Source organism: Salvelinus alpinus, chromosome 4 (assembly GCF_045679555.1).
Source record: "Salvelinus alpinus chromosome 4, SLU_Salpinus.1, whole genome shotgun sequence".
Classification (NCBI taxonomy): domain Eukaryota; kingdom Metazoa; phylum Chordata; class Actinopteri; order Salmoniformes; family Salmonidae; genus Salvelinus; species Salvelinus alpinus.
In genome coordinates this window covers 94,865,167-94,887,666 of record NC_092089.1, presented here as the reverse complement: position 1 = coordinate 94,887,666, position 22,500 = coordinate 94,865,167, and the positions used below count along the sequence as shown (strand labels likewise).

At 43.8% G+C, this 22,500-nt stretch overlaps 1 long non-coding RNA gene across 1 annotated transcript in view; it reads right to left on the bottom strand.

Annotated features, from left to right (window-relative positions):
• Window positions 1-18,247: 18,247 nt before the first annotated feature.
• Window positions 18,248-22,500, bottom strand: part of LOC139574743 (uncharacterized) — an 11,142-nt gene continuing 6,889 nt past the window's right edge. Inside the window, exons 2-3 of the long non-coding RNA XR_011674824.1 lie at window positions 20,069-20,144; window positions 18,248-18,692 (exon numbers count right to left, since the gene is read on the bottom strand). This is a non-coding gene — a long non-coding RNA (uncharacterized lncRNA). The remainder of the gene's footprint in view (window positions 18,693-20,068; window positions 20,145-22,500) is intronic.

Sequence of the window (22,500 nt, the reverse complement as noted above, 5' to 3'; positions counted from 1 at the left end):
AATAGTTGGAATGAAACTGCTTGGTGTTAGTCACACCAGTTGTAGAACACTTGATGATGCAATGCCTCACTACTCCTTCATTTACACTGGATCCATTTACACTGGTCTGATCTAATAATCCTATCAAAACTGTCTTGCATAGAAGAGGAGAAGAGAGGAGAGGACAAGAGAAGAGAAGAGAGGACAAGAGAAGAGAAGAGAAGAGAGGAGAGGAGCTGAGAGAGGAGAAGAGAGGAGAGGACAAGAGAAGAGAAGAGAGGAGAGGACAAGAGAATAGAGGAGAGGAGCTGGGAGAGGAGAAGAGAGGAGAGGAGCTGAAAGAGGAGAAGAGAGGAGAGGAGAGGAGCTGAGAGAGGAGAAGAGAGGAGAGGACAAGAGAAGAGAAGAGAAGAGAGGAGCTGAGAGAGGACAAGAGAAGAGAGGAGAGGAGAGGACAAGAGAAGAGAGGAGAGGAGCTGGGAGAGGAGACGAGAGGAGAGGAGCTGAGAGAGGAGAAGAGAGGAAAGGAGAGTAGCTGAGAGAGGAGAAGAGAGGAGAGGACAAGAGAAGAGAAGAGAGGAGCTGAGAGAGGACAAGAGAAGAGAAGAGAGGAGAGGACAAGAGAAGAGAAGAGAAGAGAAGAGCTGAGAGAGGACAAGAGAAGAGAAGAGAAGAGAAGAGAGGAGAGGAGAGGAGAGGAGAGGAGAGGAGAGGAGAGGAGAGGAGAGAAGAGAAGAGAAGAGAAGAGAAGAGAAGAGAAGAGAAGAGAAGAGAAGAGAGGAGAGGAGAGGAGAGGAGAGGAGAGGAGAGGAGAGGAGAGGAGAGGAGAGGAGAGGAGAGGAGAGGAGAGGAGAGGAGAGGAGAGGAGAGGAGAGGAGACACCACAGGTTTAGCATTTCATGCATTTATCATTCCTGGTGCTGCATGTCTGAGCATTCTAGCAGAAACGTTTCCAGTGCAGGGTGCGCACAGTGGGAGGCTAGAAGGGAGGCAGGGAGGGAGGGTCATACTTGGCACTGTTGGTATCATTCCTCTGGATGTTACGCTTGACGCATGCCACTCATTTCTACAGGAGAACGAAGCTGTCACTATGGACAGCTGCTGGTGAGTCTCTGAGGCCTCAGCCACATTCCTCTCCTCATCGTCGGGTAGAAGCTGTATAGATAGGCTACAGATCTAGGAATAGCTATGCATCTAGGAAGAGCTCACCCTTCTCCTCCCAGATCCCAACTGTAACTATTAAAGGAGCAATCTGCAGTTACAATAACAAAGTGGCCACCCCACTAGTGTTTGGTATAAAGCTGAGGGACGGGGCTGGAGAAATGTAACAATTCTCTAATTCATCGACAGATGCTAGGACTGAACATCCATGAAGTCAAAATTATAGTTTTAACCATGTTTTGAGGCTATAAAATATTTGTTTACATTGACATTGTTTATTTTGGGTTCTGATTGGTTATGACACTTGAACTAAGCATTTATAAGTTAGATTCTTCAGGAATCGATGGGTGTGAATGACAGATTGCCCCTTGAGAGAGAGAGAGAGACTGACCCAACATTATGGAAAGCTTTGACTATGTACAGACTCAGCGAGCATAGCCTTGCTATTGAGAAAGGCCGCCGTAGGCAGACATGGCTCGCAAGAGAAGACAGGCTATGTGCACACTGCCCACAAAATGAGGTGGAAACTGAGCTGCACTTCCTAACCTCCTGCCCAATGTATGACCATATTAGAGACACATATTTCCCTCAGATTACATAGATCCACAAAGAATTTGAAAACAAATCCAATTTTGATAAACTCCCATATCAACTGGGTGAAATTCCACAGTGTGCCATCACATCAGCAAGATTTGTGACCTGTTACCACAAGAAAAGGGCTACCAGTGAAGAACAAACAGCATTGTAAATACAACCCATATTTATGCTTATTTATTTTCCCTTGTGTACTTTAACCATTTGTACATCGTTATAACACTGCATATATACATAATATGACATTTGTAATGTCTTTATTTTTTTGAAACTTCTGTATGTGTAATGTTTAGAGAGAGAGAGAGAGAGAACCAACATATACGCTTGCTTTATTGACTTCCAAAAAGCATTTGATTCTATTTGGCATACAGGACTGTTCTACAAAGTTATTGAAAGTGATGTAGTGGGTAAAACATATGACATAATTAATATAGTTTCAAATTCTTTGTACTGAATGATAATTTGGGGAAAGAAAGATTCTCTTAGATCTGAGTATTTGTCACAGTGTAATAGGAAATGCATCCATGTCTCTACCTCTCCCCGGGGTCAGAGTGAGAACAGCCTGTCCTCTGGGCAGCCAGGTTTGTCTGTGACGACCAGGTCTCTATAGCCAGACTGTGCTCACTGAGTCTTTACCTGGTCAGTGTATTCCTTTGTTTTCTATCAGGGCTCCCGAGTGGCGTAGCTGTCTAAGGCACTGCATCTCAGTGCAAGAGGCAACACTACAGTCCCTTGTTCGAATCCAGGCTGAATCACATCTGTCCCATAGGGCGGCACACAATTGGCCAAGCGTCGTCCAGGTTTGGCCCGGGTAGGCCGTCATTGCCTAGTTAAATAAAGGTTAAATAAAACCATTAAAAAAAAATCAGCCACAGTGGTCAGATAGTCTGCCACCATGTACTGTCTGTTTAGAGCGAAATAGTATTGAAGTTTACTTTGATCTTTTGTGTCTTTCCAGTAGGTGATATATTTTTATTTTTGCTTTGTGATGGTTTGGTTGGGCCAGATTTTCTTAGTGCTGTCCTAAGGCTCTATGGGGTTGGTTTGGGTTAGTGAACTGAGCCTCAGAACCAGCTGGCTGAGGAGACTCTTCTCTTGTTTTATCTCTTGACATTGTAGGGCTGTGTGATGAAATGTTTTGAAGTCACTTGTTTTTAGATGGTTGTAAGATGTGATGTCTCTTTTTTCTATTTGAATGAGCAGGGGGTGTTGGCCCAACTCTGATCTACATGCGTTATTTTGAGGTTTTCTTTGCTCTTGCAATACAGTTTTCTCTCTCTCTCCTCTCAGATCAAACACACAGACACACTAGGAGCCCTGCATGACAAGACCAGCAACAACTACACAATACAAGTTACAAACACAGATACTGCAATAAAGGCATGAGCACAGAAAATACACAAAGAAAAATACAAAAACTTAATTATAAAACCCAACCACATTCCTGAGTGAAGAGGTCCTGTTGAACGGGGTGGGTTAGAAGTGACAGGATCATTTATTTCCTCGCCCACAACAAATGTTCCTGAGTTACATTGTGGCCGTTCAGAAATTAATCCTTGCAGTAATTCACAGCATTACACATGCAGAGCTAAAATTACACTGCAGTATCAGAATGAAATGTTGACCAACACTGCTGGCCTAGCACATCGCTCTCAGTGTGACACACACACACACACACACACACACACACACACACACACACACACACACACACACACACACACACACACACACACACACACACACACACACACACACACACACACACACACACACACACACACACACACACACACACACACACACACTAGTGCCAGCACCGCACATGAATGGAAATAAATGTCCCAAGTGCCTGAGGTTTTGAACGTGGCCACAGGTTAGGAGTGAGTGATTAATCCTTCATATTTGGACGCTCTTCTCCGTCCAGACAGCTGCTAGTAATTTGCCTTGTTGCCCCCCGGCCGCCGTATCCCATCGCATGATGCTCCAGCAGCATGTGTGTGACGCATGGCTTATCAGGCCTTCCTCTCACGGTCCACAGCTATTCTTAGCCACATCGCCTCTTTATTTTTAGTCACGCTGGGTCTCTGGCTCATTGAAGTCGTTTGTGTGTGTGTGTGTGTGTGTGTGTGTGTGTGTGTGTGTGTGTGTGTGTGTGTGTGTGTGTGTGTGTGTGTGTGTGTGTGTGTGTGTGTGTGTGTGTGTGTGTGTGTGTGTGTGTGTGTGTGTGTGTGTGTGTGTGTGTGTGTGTGTGTGTACGTCCCTCCCACCTCTTGTTGAAGGGTTTTACCTCGGGTAGGGAATAGGGTGCCATTTTGGACTTAGTCAGTGTCTCTCATTAAAACCTCTACGAATCTGGTCCACAGCTCAGCGACAAACCTTACAACACCGTCCATCTCAATTTCCAATATGACAGGGCAGAGTGGAGTAGGTTGAGGCCTTTTTTACGTTCCGCATCACTACGTCAAGGGCAATATAGTATTCGTCCTAACAAAGATATCTACATATATTTCAGGATGTTGTGTATGCCTGGAAATAATCAGAATTAAGCTGCTTACAAATTTCTGTATTGAATGAAATACAACCAGCACGTTTTAAAAATTATATCTATCTTTTTTTCCCAAACACAACTCAACACAATCATAATATTATTTTATGTCTTTTAATCATTTAAAGCATATTTTAACACAGCTTAACACCTAACAAGCACTTTGTGCCTATTTAAACACTTTGAAAACATAGGCCAAGCCCTGTTGTTGCCTCATATCCCAGAAATAATACTTTATATTACGCATGGGAAAACTTGACATTGGGTCAACCACTGGCTGAACTTACTCCATGGCCATTGGCTCAACTTACCTCAAGGCAAACATTTGTACTATAATAGCCCACACACCTACAAGGATGCACTTTCATGCTAGGTTTATGACCTCATATTGTAGCTTATAGAGACCCCCAACTGATGTATAGAACAATCTTAAAATGATCTACTTTGGTTAAGATACAAGCATCATGAAACCTCTAACACAATAAATTAATTTGACTGGGTGAAAATACATTTTTGGGACCTAACTTGCTTTTTCCCAGCCAGGTCACACGTGATACAAGTCAGTATTCGACGTCCAATCCATGTCTGAGGACGTTGGGAGATGAGGTGGAAACTGGCCACTAGGGGCAACAGTGAGCGCTGTTACCTTCAAGTAGGTTTGGGTTTTGCTAGGATGTTGCGAAAGGGAGTGGCGGCTGGGCGTAAGCATCTGGTGCAGGGTTGCATGTTCCAATCCAGTGATAGAAAGTTGTTTTTGAGCCTATTCCAAACCCTAACCTTAAGGTTTCTGAGTTAATGCCTAAACTCAACCCTAATCTTAAATATTTGGTCAAATTATTCATTTTGTGTATGGTTTCCTAGAAACAAGAGTGGGTCAACTTACTACTTTGGCTCAACTTACCCCACTCTCCCCTACCTCAATATTGTGTGTGTGTACATCCGTGCGCGTATGTGTGTGCGTACATGCATTCCTGTGAGTGACAGTCGACAGGAATTTGACTAAAGTGAAGCAACATGCAGGTAAGGTAGCCTGTGAGAATTAAGCTCTACAAGTACTACAGTAGAACCACTGAGAATGAGGGCTAAGAGCTAGGGGTTATGAGCTAGGGGCTAAGAGTTATGAGCTAGGGGCTATGAGCTATAAGCTAGGGGCTATGAGCTAGGGGCTATGAGCTAGGGGCTAAGAGTTATGAGCTAGGGGCTAGGAGTTATAAGCTAGGGGCTAGGAGTTATAAGCTAGGGGCTAGGAGTTATAAGCTAGGGGCTAGGAGTTATAAGCTAGGGGCTAGGAGTTATGAGCTAGGGGCTAGGAGTTATGAGCTAGGGGCTAGGAGTTATAAGCTAGGGGCTAGGAGTTATAAGCTAGGGGCTAGGAGTTATGAGCTAGGGGCTAGGAGTTATGAGCTAGGGGCTAAGAGTTATGAGCTAGGGGCTAGGAGTTATAAGCTAGGGGCTATGAGCTAGGGGCTAGGAGTTATGAGCTAGGGGCTAGGAGTTATAAGCTAGGGGCTAGGATGAGCTAGGGGCTAGGAGTTATAAGCTAGGGGCTATGAGCTAGGGGCTAGAGGCTAGGAGCTATGGGCTAGGTTTTAGGGATTAGGAGTTATGAGCTAGGAGCTAGGGGCTAGGAGCTAGGTGCTATAGGCTAGGTTTTAGGGGCTAGGAGTTATGAGCTAGGAGCTAGGGGCTAGGAGCTCGGAGCCCAGTGCTAGGTTTTAGGGACTAGCAGTTGATACTGGGTGGGATTCAGTTTCTCTGCAGGTAGCTATAGTAGTTACCTGTCTTAACCTGGGTGCTCTGTAAGAAGACAGCTCTGAGACTCACTGCATTATTGAGTCACATTCAAAGTCACTGAGCTCCTCTGTCTGCTAGGAGAGTGATAGTATTACCACAGACTGGGTATGTGTGTGTGTGTGTTACCATTAGCCATCTCTAGTCCCAGTAGAAGTGGGCATAGCAGCATGTAAATGATCCATGAAGCGACTGGAACAAACAGGGCCCAGTGTAAAACCTAATTCGGGTCCTAAATCATTATGCCTGTGTGACAGGCTTGGCCCTCTCAGAGCTGTGTGTGTTAGCGTGTGTGTGTGTGCATATGTGTGTGTGTGTGTCCTGCCAGCTGCGCAATGCTCCCTGCATCTGGCCAAACACAACAAGGCACTGCCACTGTCGGCTGTAGTGAGGAGAGAGAACAGCTATAGACTGGCTGGCTCAGGGTTCTGGAATCAAGTGGAGGTGAAAAAGGTTCAATCAACCCCTCCTACCTCCCTAACCTCCTACCTCTTGCCCACTAACCTCCTACCTCCCTAACCTCCTACCTCCTGCCCACTAACCTCCTACCTCCCTAACCTCCTACCTCCTGCCCACTAACCTCCTACCTCCCTAACCCCCTTCTCCCTAATCTCCTACCTCCCTAACCTCCTACCCCCTCTTACCTCCCTAACCTCCTACCTCCCTAATCTCCTACCTCCCTAACCTTCTACCCCCTCTTACCTCCCTAACCCCCTACCTCCCTAATCTCCTACCTCCCTAACCTCCTACCCTCTCTTACCTCCCTAACCTCCTACCTTCTACTACCTCCCTAACCTCCTACCTCCCTAATCTCCTACCTCCCTAACCTTCTACCCCCTCTTACCTCCCTAACCCCCTCCCTCCCTAATCTCCTACCTCCCTAACCTCCTACCCCCTCTCACCTCCCTAACCTCCTACCCCCTTCTACCTCCCTAACCTTCTACCTCTCTAACCTCCGACCTCTCTAAACTCCTATCTCCCTAACCTTCTACCTCCCTAACCTCCTACCCCTAATCTCCTAACTCCCTAACCTCCTACCTCCTAACCCCCTACCCCTCCTACCTCCCTAATCTCCTACCTCCCTAACCTCCTACCCTCTCTTACCTCCCTAACCTCCTACCTCCTACTACCTCCCTAACCTCCTACCTCCTACTACCTCCAAACCTCCTACCCCCTCATCGCCTACCTCCCTAACCTCCTACCTCCTACTACTTCCAAACCTCCTACCCCCTCATCTCCTACCTCTCACCTCCCTAACCTCCTACCCCCTTCTACCCCCCTAACCTCCTACCCCCTCTTACCTCCCCAACCTCCTACATCCTACTACCTCCCTAACCTCCTACCTCCTACTACCTCCAAACCTCCTACCCCCTCATCTCCTACCTCCCTAACCTCTCACATTCCTAACCTCCTACCCCCTTCTACCTCCCTAACCTACCCTCTCCCTAACCTACTATCTCCCTAACCTCCTACCTCCTTAACCCCCTACCCCCTCCTACCTTCCTAACTCCTACCTCCCTAACCTCCTACCTCCTTCTTGTCCTACCTCCCTAACCTCTGCCCCCTCCTACCTCCCTAACGTCCTACCCCACCACAACTAACCCCTTCCTACTTCCCAAACCTCTCACCTCCCTAACTTCTACCCCCTACTTCCTCCCTAATCTCCTACCCCCTCCTACCTCCCTAACCCTCCTACCCCATACTACCTCCCTAACCTCCTACCCCACTCCAGTGGCGGTGTATTCACCCAGTCAGTGGCGGTGTATTCACCCAGTCAGTGGCGGTGTATTCACCCAGTCAGTGGCGGTGTATTCACACAGTCAGTGGCGGTGTATTCACCCAGTCAGTGCTGTTCAATCAGTGGCGATGTATTCACCCAGTCAGTGGCGGTGTATTCACCCAGTCAGTGGCGGTGTATTCACCCAGTCAGTGGCGGTGTATTCACCCAGTCAGTGGCGGTGTATTCACCCAGTCAGTGGCGGTGTATTCAACCAGTCAGTGGCGGTGTATTCACCCAGTCAGTGGCGGGGCGGTGTATTCACCCAGTCAGTGGCGGTGTATTCACCCAGTCAGTGGCGGTGTATTCACCCAGTCAGTGGCGGTGTATTCACCCAGTCAGTGGTGGTGTATTCACCTAGTCAGTGGCGGTGTATTCACCCAGTCAGTGGCGGTGTATTCACCCAGTCAGTGCTGTTCAATCAGTGGCGATGTATTCACCCAGTCAGTGGCGGTGTATTCACCCAGTCAGTGGCGGTGTATTCACCCAGTCAGTGGCGGTGTATTCACCCAGTCAGTGGCGGTGTATTCACCCAGTCAGTGGCGGTGTATTCACCCAGTCAGTGGCGGTGTATTCACCTAGTCAGTGGCGGTGAATTCACCCAGTCAGTGGCGGTGTATTCACCCAGTCAGTGGCGGTGTATTCACCCAGTCAGTGGCAGTGTATTCACCCAGTCAGTGCTGTTCATCAGAAGATAATTTTTGTTTTCAAGGAGAAAAGAACGAAGCCCTGAACTGATAGACATTTTATTTATTTGTCAGATCCTTATTTTCCACTATCCATCACAGGGCAGGGTAATGGTGGAGGGCAGAGCACATGTAACACATGGAACATTCCATTGAGGAAGGAATGACGGGGGTGGCCAGATTCTCTCCTTCTCTACCCAACTGGCCAGAACTTCTCCATTGAGTGTGTGTGTGTCTGTATTTTGATGAGTGATTCAGTCGTGACATAGGCACAGTGACATGAAACCTCAGTTTGGCAACAGCTTCTGAAATCCCACATCGGGCCTGCTGAAACCATAATGACCGGTGGAATGTCTCAGCCTTCTTTACTTCACAGACCGGCTTACAATTAAGGCCAATTAGAGTGTTAAAAATAATACAACAATCAACCTAAAATACCTGCATGTTGTGTAATGATTTGGGCCTGCATATAAAAATTACAATGTTTGGACATTGTCAGAGTTGTGTGAAGCTAGATGTCCGACTTGGGTGGATGGAGGTTTGTGTGTGTGTGTGCATGTGTGTGTGTGTACGAGGGGGCTAGAGGTTAGCAGTTTAGCGTTGAGTGGGCCGGTGAGGTGAGAGCTCATACCAGTCACATTCCAAACGATTTGTCAAAAGGTGACGCACGCACACACACTCACATGAAAACATGCACGTACACAAACACGTGCAGACTCTCTCTCTCTCTCTCTCTCTCTCTCTCTCTCTCTCTCTCTCTCTCTCTCTCTCTCTCTCTCTCTCTCTCTCTCTCTCTCTCTCTCTCTCTCTCTCTCTCTCTCTCTCTCTCTCTCTCTCTCTCTCTCTCTCTCTCTCTCTCTCTCTCGCACACACACACACACACACACACACACACACACACACACACAAGATCATTAATCTCTGCTCCGTGAGCAACATTCTTGCTATCTCGTCTCTCTCGTCTCTCGTTCTCTCTCTCGCCATCTCCATCTCCCTCTCCATCTCCATCTCCCTCTCTCTCGTTCCATGTATTTCTCTCTTGCTCTCTCCATCTCCCGCTATTCAATCTCTTTTTCTATCTCATGTGACTCGTTTCAGGAAACTAGGCGTATGTCGCGCATCAATACTTCACAAAAAAAGTCATTTGAATGTAAACTTTAAAAAAAAATCTAAATGCGTCTTTTGGCAGAAATGCCTTCTGAAACGTGAACTTTCATGTGCCTTAATAAAAAACGTGTATGCCATCTGCAAATACGAATACAATTGTTACATTACGAGCCTAGTTAGTTTAGCCACAGAAAAAGTCAGGAACCTTCCCGCTAGCCATGATTGGCTGAGATAATGGATGGGCTGGACATGCCGAGAGATGAGTTTGGATTGGTCTGCCATGTAGCACACGTCTGTCTATAACATGAGCTCGTCAGTATGGGAAGGTAATCCTTTCTAATGCGGCTTTTTTTTAAAAGATATCACGTAGTAGAACTGCAAAAGTGTTGCTATTCACTTTCTGGAGAACAGAGTTTTGAAATCAGTGGAATTAAAGTACATTAGCAAAGGAGATAGAGAAAATTCTGCCATTTGATTGCCAATACGCAGAGGAAGTGGAAAAAAGAACACAGAGAAGGCTGTTGTATAGAACACCTGTCTCTGGATCTTCAAACTAAGGGGAACGATGGCATCCGTGTCAGAGAGGGAGAAGCGTCCATTCATGTATATGGGTAAGATAGTCTAGCTAGCTACATTTTCAGATATTATATGTTTCTAATTTTGTCAGAAAGTTGTTTTCATTTCAAGTTAAAGTGTACTGTTAGCTAGCTAGCAAACGTTAGCTGGCTGGCTCGCTAGCTAACGTTACATGTATGATCTGTGTAGTAATATTATTTGTATCTCAGAGGCATTTGTATTGCTAGTTATAGCCTAATGTTAGTAGCTAACATTGAACCTGGTTGGTTAGCTACCTGCAGATTCATGCAGGGTAGTAACATTATGAGTTGGGATTATGGTAAATTGTCTAAACAAAAGACTCCACTATGCAAGTAACCATTTCACTACACCTTCTGTATCATCTGCATGTGACAAATAAACATTGATTTTAAATGATATAGTGTGTGTTTACCAGGGACGGTAATGTGAAAAACAATAACACCTGCACAAAGGTCAAATTAGGATATAAGTAAGGCCAAGTTCTAAAATTGTCCAAGTTCTAAAATTCTCAGGTAGAAGGCACTACTTTTATTTCATCACACTCACAACCGTAAGATATTTTCTGTAATTGGCTCCACATTAATATAAATAATGATCTTGTTGTGAGTTTATTTTTCTGTAATAATGAAGACAAATGAGCTAAAGTGAAGACGTTGTCAGCTAAATGATATGGTCATTATTTTAACTGGCTAGCCAGCTAACTTAACATTAGCTAGCTAGCTAACTTAACATTAGCTAGCCAGCTAACAAGCTAGAAACGAACCAAAACATTGTTGAGAAAGTTGCTTTTAGTTGCCTGGTTTGCTAGATTGACATTTACTAAATTCATTTTTAAACGGATGGGTTTATTGGTTTTAAAATACACCAGTTATGCCATTTTCGACCACCAGGCTGGCGATGTCATGCAACCTGTAGTTATTTTGTTTATACTTTGCCATAACAACAACGACAAGTTTGATGTTGGACGACAATAGAATGTTCATGATGTCACTGCGACAACTGTCAATAGACGTAGTATAAACCGGCCTTTAGTCTTAATCTTTGGTTGTGTAATACATGGCCTCACGTGAATCCTTAAAGAGTTAGTGGGGCTAAAGTGGGTGGGGCTAAAGCTTAAAAGGGTGTGAACAATGCTGAATGGGTGTAGACAAAGAAGAGCTCTCCAGTAGGTTTACCAAAACATTCAAGGGCCATTGTCTCAAAAGTGAGATAACAAGTTTATCAACTTTCAAAGCAGAAATACTTTCCCATTGTTCCTCAACTGTAGTGTATGATATACCATTTTCTAGCTTTGAGTCTCTACTTTTATCCAATGTAAAAAACACAATTTCAAATTTTGCTACATAAGACCGATTCGAGCCGGTCAGTCACATATGCTTTTCATTATGGTGCTTTAAAAGGAGAATCCACAGTTGAAACAATATCAAATCATTGTCCCCGACACTATTTCGGTAAAAAAGTTGAGGGATGGGGCTGGAAGATTTTTACTACTATCAAATTCATAGACAGAGCTGACTGATATCCATCACTTTATTAACCATGTTTTGAAGTTACATAGTATTTGTTTATATTTACTTTGTTTACAAACAATGGAGTAAAACAAGCTGATATTTGGGGTTCTGATGTGGTACGACAGTAGAACTAAGCTCATGAGGCATTTATGAGTTATAGTCGTCAAGAATCAATGAGTACATATCATTAATTTCAAAGTCCTTAAATGAATGTAGCAACTGCAGATTGTCCCTATAAAAATAGGAGTATGCTCATCTAACCCAAATCACCCACCACAATGTTAATCGCTTTCCAAGTAGAGATTTTCCTTTCTCAGACTATCTGGCAAGATAAAGTTTATTGGTCAGTTTCAGAACATTTCCAGCACATTTGTACTGTTTTCTAGGAATCTGGTATTCTAGGAATACTGCAAATGAGAAAAGTGATACTCAAAGACCATATGTGGTGCTTTACAACAAATTACACAAGTTCACTCACAAACACACGTCAATAAAGCCACTCAGGGTCCACTGCAGTGCGTTGTATAGAGGCAAAACCTGCCAAATCCTACAGGACACATGATCACCCCCACACGCACGCACAAACACATGCACACAGTATCAGGGTTGGCCAGCTAGAGTGTACTGACCGGCCGGTGAGCAGCATGTCATACCGTAGTGTGCTTTTATAGCAGGCTGGTCACCCATGATACAAGTCAGAATTCGACGTCCATCCATGTCCGAGTCCTTCGGAAGATGACGTGGAAACTGGCCAGTAGGGGCAACAGTGAGGGCTGTTACCTTCAAGAAGGTTTCAGTTTCGCTAAGGCCTATCCCAAACCTTAACCCTTACCTTAAAGAATTAAGAGTTAATGCCTAAACATAACCCTAACCTTATAAATTAGTAGATAATGCCCAAACATAACCCTAACCTTATAAATTAGTAGATAATGCCCAAACATAACCCTAACCTTATAAATTAGTAGATAATGCCCAAACATAACCCTAACCTTACAAATTAGTAGATAATGCCTAAACGTAACCTAACCACTTCGAAATTTCAGGTTTGGAACAACTTAAAAATGTTACGTTTGAGAAACACAACGTCTAATTCTGACGTGAGTCTGTGAGAGCTGGTTTTATAGACCGGGGCTGCAATAACATCAACACTCAGCCACAAGATGACTGGGCTTTCACACACACACACGCAAACACACGCACACACACACACACACACACACACACACACACACACACACACACACACACACACACACACACACACACACACACACACACACACACACACACACACACACACACACACACACACACACACACACACACACACACACACACACACACACACACACACACACACACTCTATAAAATATGACTCGAAGACTCTCTACGCTTGTATATTATGGACAGAACAGATCTGTGTGTGTGTGTGTGTGTGTGTGTGTGTGTGTGTGTGTGGGGGGGGGGGGGACAGGCCACATCTTTAGGCTTCTGGTTTGTCATAGGGTCCTGTGGGGAATAAAATGCTGACCACACCGCTCGCGTCATGTGCGCAAGCGTTGAAAAATAAATGCACACATACGTACATGTTATTCCATCATTGCACCCACACTGCTCGCATCAACGCGCGTAGGTGTTGAAATAGAACTTGGTTCTCTTTGTGACGCTTGACGTGCTGCAAGTCCCACCTCTCCCATCTCCTCATTGGTTTTTAGGAGCACATACCCACGTTGGTGATTGAAAGATGAATTGAGGTCCACACTCCAGTCCAGTTGGTGGTGGTAATGCACCTTAACTTCTCTGCGCTACGGATCCCTTTTACGGGATCATTTTCCTAAACAACCGCTGAATTGCAGGGCGCAAAATATTACTAAAAATATTTATAATCATGCAATCACAAGTGAAATATACCAAAACACAGCTTAGCTTGTTGTTAATCCACCTATGTGTCAGTTTTTGAAAATATGCTTTACAGAGAAAGAAATCCAAGCTTTTGTGAGTGTATCAATCAATGCTAGAACAGCTAGCCCCAAATTAGCATGGTCACGAAAGTCAGAAAAGCAATAAAATGAATCGCTTACCTTTGATAATCTTCGGATGTTTGCACTCACGAGACTCCCAGTTACACAAGAAATGTTCTTTTTGTTCGATAAATATTACTTTTATAACAAAAAAATGCCATTTGGGTTGCGCATTATGTTCAGAAAACTACAGCCTCGTTCCGGTCCTGAAAGCCAGAAGAAAATTCCCAAACGTATCAGATTCAAAAACATTACCAAAAATATTTATAATCATGCAATCACAAGTGAAATATACCAAAACACAGCTTAGCTTGTTGTTAATCCACCTATCGTGTCAGATTTTTAAAATATGCTTTGCAACGAAAGCAATCTAAGCTTTTGTGAGTGTATCAATCAATGCTAGAACAAACAGTTAGCCTTATATTAGCTTGGTTAGCTTGGTCACGAAAGTCAGAAAAGCAATAAAATTAATCGCTTACCTTTGATAATCTTCGGATGTTTGCACTCACGAGACTCCCAGTTACACAACAAATGTTATTTTTGTTCGATAAATATTACTTTTATAACAAAAAAACGCCATTTGGGTTGCGCGTTATGTTCAGAAAACCAAAGCCTCGTTCCGTTCGACGAAAATTCTAAAAAGTATCCGTAATGGTCGTAGAAACATGTCAAATGTTTCTACGACCATTACGTTTCTACGACCGTGGTGACTCCTTGCTGTCCCCAGTCCGCCTGGCCTTGCTGCTATTCCAGTTTCAGCTGTTCTGCCTGCGGTTATGGAACCGCCACCTGTCCCAGACCTGTTGTTTTTCAACTCTTGATGATCGGCTATGAAAAGCCAACTGAAAATTATTCATGATTATTATTTGACCATGCTTGTCACTTATGAACATTTTTGAACATCTTGGCATAGTTCTGTTATAATCTCCACCCGGCACAGCCAGAAGAGGACTGGCCACCCCTCATAGCCTGGTTCCTCTCTAGGTTTCTTCCTAGGTTTTGGCCTTTCTAGGGAGTTTTTCCTAGCCACCGTGCTTCTACACCTGCATTACTAGCTGTTTGGGGTTTTAGGCTGGGTGTCTGTACAGCACTTCGAGATATTAGCTGATGTACGAAGGGCTATATAAAATAAAATTGAATTGAATTGAATTGAATTATAATCAATCCTCAGGTTGTTTTTAACAAACATAATCGATAATATTTCAACCGGACCGTAACCTACTCAATAAGAGAGAAAAAGAAAATGGAGAGCTACCCTCTCGCGCGCAGGAACTAAACTGAGGACACCTGACTACTTTTGAAAGATCTCGCTAATTTTTCAAAATAAAATCCTGAAACTATGTCTAAAGCCTGGTCACAGCCTGAGGAAGCCATTGGAAAAGGAATCTGGTTGATACCCCTTTAAATGGAAGAAAGACGGGCCAGGAAACACAGATTTAAAAAAAGAAAAATCACTTCCGGGTTAGATTTTCTCAGGTTTTCACCTGCAGAATCAGTTTTGTTATACTCACAGACAGTTTTGGAAACTTTGGAGTGTTTTCTATCCTAATCTGTAAATTATATGCATATTCTACGATCTGGACCTGAGAAATAGTCCGTTTACCTTGGGAACGTTATTTAAAAAATAAATAAAAATCTGACCCCTAGCGTCAAGAGGTTAAAGTTGGTTGCCAACCGCCATATAAAGTTCAAAGAAGAAGAAGTCTGAAGGAGGAGAGATTACTAGAAACTAACTGGGTTTACCCTTTTATCTGTGGATTAATTGTCGGTGTAGAGGACCTTGTGCATTTCAGGTAAAATAATAACCCAATGTTTATATCCCAGGACAAATTAGCTAGTAACAGCAAGCTAGCTAGCTAAATTGCCATAAATGTTTAATGCTTTTTGACCTGTCCCCAAATTAATATAGTTGATTCAGAGTTAGTTTTGATATTTCAACCTGCAAGTCCTGATCGCGTCTGGTGTGGGTGGACAAAATCAACATGCGCGCAATGGCGGACGCACGCATGCGAGCAATCTGGTCAGCATGTAAGGCCTAATGCTGTGGCTTGGGACACGTCCTACAATAACATGGACACCTCCGAGGGTCCCGGCAGCACAGCCAAGACCACCACTAAAGGAACATGTAGTCAAACACACATCACTTTCCATGGGCTGCTGGGCCAAGAAATAGGAATACTAGTTCCCACACTCAATTGCTCAAATGCATTGAGGTCCAGTTCACCTTACCGACTGAAATGACTGACAAGTAAAGTGTGATCACTTTCCTTCTCTCTCTCTCTCTCTCTCTCTCTGTCTCTATCTCTCTCTCTCTCTCTAGCAACAAGCTCTCGCAGAATCTGAAGTTTGTCCATTAATTTCAAATTTCGAAGGTTATGTTTAGGCATTCATTCCGAATGGTTAAATTAACGATTAATGTTTGGGATAGGGTTAAAACCCCAAAAATTGTAAACGAGTGCCTAGCACTGGGATTAAACACGAGACCCTCGGAGCCCTCTTTCTCTATCGTACCTTGACAGGCAGCTCACCAGTGATTCCCAGTATACGGTGAGTTTCTCTCAGACTGTAAGTGAAAATCTATTTTAGTTTATTGGATTATAATCCACTGAAGCAGCTCCCTCCGCAGGCGACTCCCGGACCGGTGGCTCCCGGAGGAGCCTGCTGGGCCCCCACACTCTTATCAAAGAGAGGAGAAAGAATGAAAGAGCGAGAAGAGAGAGAGGGAGACACAGATAGATAGAGAACAAGAGCGAGATTGATAGAGAGAGAGAGAGTGCAAGAGAATGAGAGAGAAAAACAGTGAGAGTTAAAGAGTTTAGTGAGCGACGTCACGCTCTCTGCAAGAGAAAACTACTGCAGATTTCACTCATTCACATCAGCTCTCACAACACAAGATTTTAATTGAATTTCCAGAAACTATGAATTCCCTCTGAATATACTGTAGAACTAAGTGAAAGCTTTTGACAGCTTCACCACATGTAATTTTAATAGAATTAAAACAACCAACAGTTCTGTTGGAAAATAACAAAGTAGACATGAAACTATCTCAAAGAACATATGAGATATAAGACAAACTTATGAAGATGTTGTCATGAAAACTCAATATAAGAGATATGAGACAAACGAACTTGATGATGATTTAGAGGAGAACAGAGAGATGAAACTCACACAACATAAGCGAAAGGACATGATGAATTATGACGTAGAGTAAGATGATATAACTTATGTTGCCATGACGACACTACTTAGAGAACAGCAGATGCAGCAGCCTGCCTGCCTCACAGAGTCCTGTTCTTCTGTCTGGTCCAGGGACGGACCGGCCGTAGGGTAAATCTGGCAAATACCAAATGGGCTGGACCAACTTTTTCCCAGTGGGCCTGTCCAATTTGGTGATTTTGCACAAAATGAAAATTATTTGGCTAATAATTAGGGCCTCAAGGGAAGAAATGGGCCAATGTATTGGAAATGCCAGGGCCAATTTCTGGTCCAATTCTGCCCCTGCTCTGGTCCAAAGTTCAAAAGTGTTTAATGCACCCAATCTTTAACACATCATTACAACCAGAACATTGAACTCTAACATTCTCACAACATGTAAACACAGAGAGTTATATTTGTTTATATAATGAATAGCTGCGTCTCTGAACTATGTAAATAATGCCAAAAAAGAACAGCGGACAACAGAGACGATGTAAACCATGAGATGGAAAGAAAGACAGTCGTGCCTTCTCTCCTACATAGATGGTATGATCCTCTCCTCTCCACACAACCTCATCCCATCCACCACACAAACACACCACAGTGTTCAGTTCCATCCACCACACATACACACCACAGTGTTCAGTTCCATCCACCACACATACACCCCACAGTGTTCAGTTCCATCCACCACACATCCACCCCACAGTGTTCAGTTCCATCCACCACACATACACACCACAGCGTTCAGTTCCATCCACCACACATACACACCACAGCGTTCAGTCCCATCCACCACACAAACACACCACAGTGTTCAGTCCCATCCACCACACATACACACCACAGTGTTCAGTCCCATCCACCACACATACACACCACAGTGTTCAGTCCCATCCACCACACATACACCCCACAGCGTTCAGTTCCATCCACCACACATACACACCACGGTGTTCAGTCCCATCCACCACACATACACACCACAGCGTTCAGTTCCATCCACCACACATACACACCACAGTGTTCAGTTCCATCCACCACACATACACACCACAGTGTTCAGTCCCATCCACCACACATACACACCACAGTGTTCAGTCCCATCCACCACACATACACACCACAGCGTTCAGTTCCATCCACCACACACACAGTGGCGTCCCAGCAGTCTAAGAAATGCAGGAGTAGTAAATAGCTGGAAGGCTGCAGATGACAGATGGCGGTAGTGAAGACAATTACCACATACAGTACCAGTCAAAAGTTTGGATACAGCTACTTATTCAAGAGTTTTTCTTTATTTATTCTATTTTCTACATTGTAGACTAATAGTGAAGACATCAGAATTATGAAATAACACATGGAATCATGTAGTAACCAAACAAGTGTTAAACAAATCAAAATATATTTTCGATTTTAGATTCTTCAAAGTAACCACCTATTGTCTTGATGACAGCTTTGCACACTCTTGGTATTCTTTCAACCAGCTTCACCTGGAATGGTTTTCCAACAGTGTTAAAGGAGTTCCCACATATGCTGAGCACTTGTTGGCTGCTTTTCCGTCCCTCTGCGGTCCAACTTGTCCCAAACCATCTCTTGGGTTGAAGTCTTGGGTTGAAGTCAGGTGATTGTGGAGGCCAGGTCATCTGATGCAGCACTCCATTACTCTCCTTCTTGGTCAAATAGCCCTTACACAGCCTGGAGGTGTGTTTTGGGTCATTGTCCTGTTGAAAAACAACACTAAGCACAAACCAGATGGGATGGCGTATTGCTGCAGAATGCTGTGGTAGCCATGCTGATTAAGTGTGCCATGAATTCTCAATTAATCACTGACAGTGTCACCAGCAAAGCACCCCCACACCATCACACCTCCTCCTCCATGCTTCACGGTGGGAACCACACATGCTGAGATTATCCGTTCACCTACTCTGCGTCTCACAAAGACACGGGGGTTGGAACCAAAAATCTCAAATTTGGACTCATCAGACAAAAGGACAGGTTTCCACCGGTCTTTCAGCCCTCATCCTCCACATACAGCACCCGTCTTTCCAATCACATTATGTTAAAGGTCCCGAAAACACACACATCTCTGGGTCGCTCGTCTTTTCAGTTCGCTGCAGCTAGCGACTGGAACGAGCTGCAACAAACACTCAAACTGGACAGTTTTATCTCAATCTCTTCATTCAAAGACTCAATCATGGACACCCTTGCTGACAGGTGTGGCTGCTTTGCGTGATGTATTGTTCTCTCTACCTTCTTGCCCTTTGTGCTGTTGTCTGTGCTCAATAACATTTGTACCATGTTTTGTGCTGCTGCCATGTTGTGTTGCTACCATGTTCTTGTCATGTTGTGTTGTTACCATACTATGTTGTTGTCTTAGGTCTCTCTTTTTGTAGTGTTGTGTTGTCTCTCTTGTCGTGATGTGTGTTTTGTCCTATATTTATTATTATTTATCCAAGCCCCCGTCCCCACAGGAGGCCTTCTGCCTTTTGGTAGGGCGTCATAGTAAAAAAGAATTTGTTCTTGCCTAGTTAAATGAATAAAAAAGAATGTCCATGCCTCGTGTTTCTTGGCCCAAGCAAGTCTCTTATTATTATTGGTGTCCTTTATTAGTGGTTTCTTTGCAGCAATTCGACCATGAAGGCCTGATTCACGCAGTCTCCTCTGAACAGTTGATGTTGAGATGTGTATGTTACTTGAACTCTGTGAACCATTTAGTTGGGCTGCAATTTCTGAGGCTGGTAACTCTAATGAACTTATCCTCTGCCACAAAGGTAACTATGAGTCTTCCTTTCCTGTGGCGGTCGTCACGAGAGCCAGTTTCATCATAGCGCTTGATGGTTTTTGCGACTGCACTTGAAGAAACTTTCAAAGTCCTTGATATTTTCTGCACTGATTGACCTATTCTATTTGCTTATGTGAGTTGTTCTTGCCATAATATGGACTTGGTGTTTTACCAAATAGGGTTATATTCTGTATACCACCCCTACCTTGTCACAAAACAACTGATTGGCTCAAACGCATTAAGAAGGAAAGAAATTCCACAAATTAACTTTCATCAAGGCACACCTGTTAATTGAAATGCATTCCAGGTAACTACCTCATGAAGCTGGTTGAGAGAATGTCAAGATTGTGCAGAGCTGTCATCAGGGCAAAAGGTGGCTACTTTGAAGAATCTGAAATATAAAATATATTTTGATTTGTTAAAAAAAAAAATGGTTACTACATGTTTCCATATGTGTTATTTCATAGTTTTAATGTCTTCACTATTATTCTACAATGTAGAAAAAAATAGGTGTGTAGGTGTGTCCAAACTTTAGACTGGTACTGTATTTCCTACCACCGTGCATGTCTACTGTGTCCCCCCTACACAGCCACATCCCCCCTGACACAGTCCCCCTCCCTTCCCCAGGACAGCTCTCTCCAACATAGGAAAAAGTTTTCCAATAGGGTTCTTCGGCTGTCCCCATAGGATAACCCTTTTCGGTTCCAGGTGGAACCCTCTGTAGAAAGGGTTCTACATGGAACGCAAAAGGGTTCTACCTGCAACCAAAAAAGGGTTCTTCAAAGGGTTCTCCTATTATGGGGACAGCCAAAGAACCTTTTAAGGTTCTAGATAGCATCTTTTTTTCTTAGAGTGTAGGCATTAACCAGAGAAACCAGGCCCTTGGTCAACCACTAACCATGGAGCTCACCTCTCTCTCTCTCAATTCAATTCAATTCGCTTTATTGGCATGACGTAACAATGTACATATTGCCAAAGCTTATTTTGGATATTTACAATGTAAAAATATAAAAAATGTTGAATCAAAATTGTCAACGGGACAACAGTAACAACAATAACCAAGGGTCAAAATAACCATATATTCAACAATAACAATAAGCATACAGTAGAGTACATGTGCAGGTTGATTGGTCTGTCAGACACTGTCCCTCAACTTATGGCAGGCAGCAATGTAGTGCGCTGCCAACCCACAGTACTTTGTCAATGTTTTTCTAAGGTTTTGATCAGTAACCATGGTCAAATATTTAGCCACGGTGTACTGTCTATTTAGTGCCAGATAGCACTGCATTTTGCTTGTGCTTGTGTTTCCCAATAAGCAATGTAGTTTTGTTTTGACTGTGTTGTAATTTGGTTTATTCTGATTGATTGGATGTTCTGGTCCTGAGGCTTCAGTGTGTTAGTAGAACAGGTTTGTGAACTCAGCCCCAGGACCAGCTGGAGGAGGGGACTCTTTTCTTTGCTCAGCTCTTGGCATTGCAGGGCGTGGTAATGATATGAGAGTGTATTTTAGATGTTTCCAAAACTTAATTGCTCTTTTTTGAGTTTTTATTATTAGTGGATATTGGCCTAATTCTGCCCTGCATGCATTGTTTGTAGTTCTCCTCTGGACATGTAGGAGAATCTTACAGAACTCTGCATGCAGGGTTTCAATGGGGTGTTTGTCCCATTTGATGACATCTTGTTTTGCAAGTGGACCCCACACCTCGCTGCCATAAAGTACAATTGGTTCAATGACATATTCAATTAGTTTTAGCCAAATTTAATAGGTATTTCAATTTGAAATAGCTTTTTAATGGCTTGGATGCCCTGCGTGCTTTCTCTCTCAGTTCATTCACTGCCTCATTAAGGTGTCCAGTTGAGCTTATTTTTAAACCTAAGTAATTGTAGTGTATACAGTACCCTATATATTTTGTACCAATTGAGAACTTTGGTCTAATTCCATGAGATCTGGATCTTCTCTGGAAAATCAGAATTTTTGTCTTTTTGGGGTTTACTGCCAGGGCCCAGGTCTGGCAGTACTGCTCTAGCAGGTCCAGTGGGTAACAGCAGGCATAGGTCATCTGCCAATAGTAGGCATTAAACTTCTGAATTGTGGAGACTAACACCAGGGGCTGAGGATTTTTCTAGAATAGTGGCCAATTCGTTATGTAAATACTGAAGAGTGCAGGGCTCAGATTGCAACCCTGGCGAAGGCCCCGCCCCTGGTTAAAGAAATCTACTTTTTTCTTACCAATTTTAATGCTGCACCTATTGCCAGTATACATTGATTTAATTATGTCATATGTTTTACCCACTACACCACTTTCAATAACTTTGTAGAACAGTCCTGTATGCCAAATAGAATCAAATGCTTTTTGCAAGTCAATAAAGCAAGTGTATATTTTGGTATTCTCTCTCTCTCTCTCTCAACCTCAGTTCACTAATTGCTTAATCTTCCATCCAAACCACAGGTATGACCATGCTGGCTGGAACAGCCATGACAGAGCAATCATCATCATCTCTTGGGCTGGGGTTGGAAGCCACAACCATGCGGATGAACAGGGTCCGAGAGGGACAGCATGAAAACAAGGTTGCACAAGTCCCAAAATAGTTTGAACGTTCTGGATTATGGCTATTAATTTTTAAAAACTCCACAACCCGGCATCCAGAACCAAACCAGAGATGTCCACCCACACTCATCATGTCCTTCTGTCCTTCCCCTCCCCTGTTCTTTCTTTCCCCAGGGTCAGACTCACACCAGACCAAGG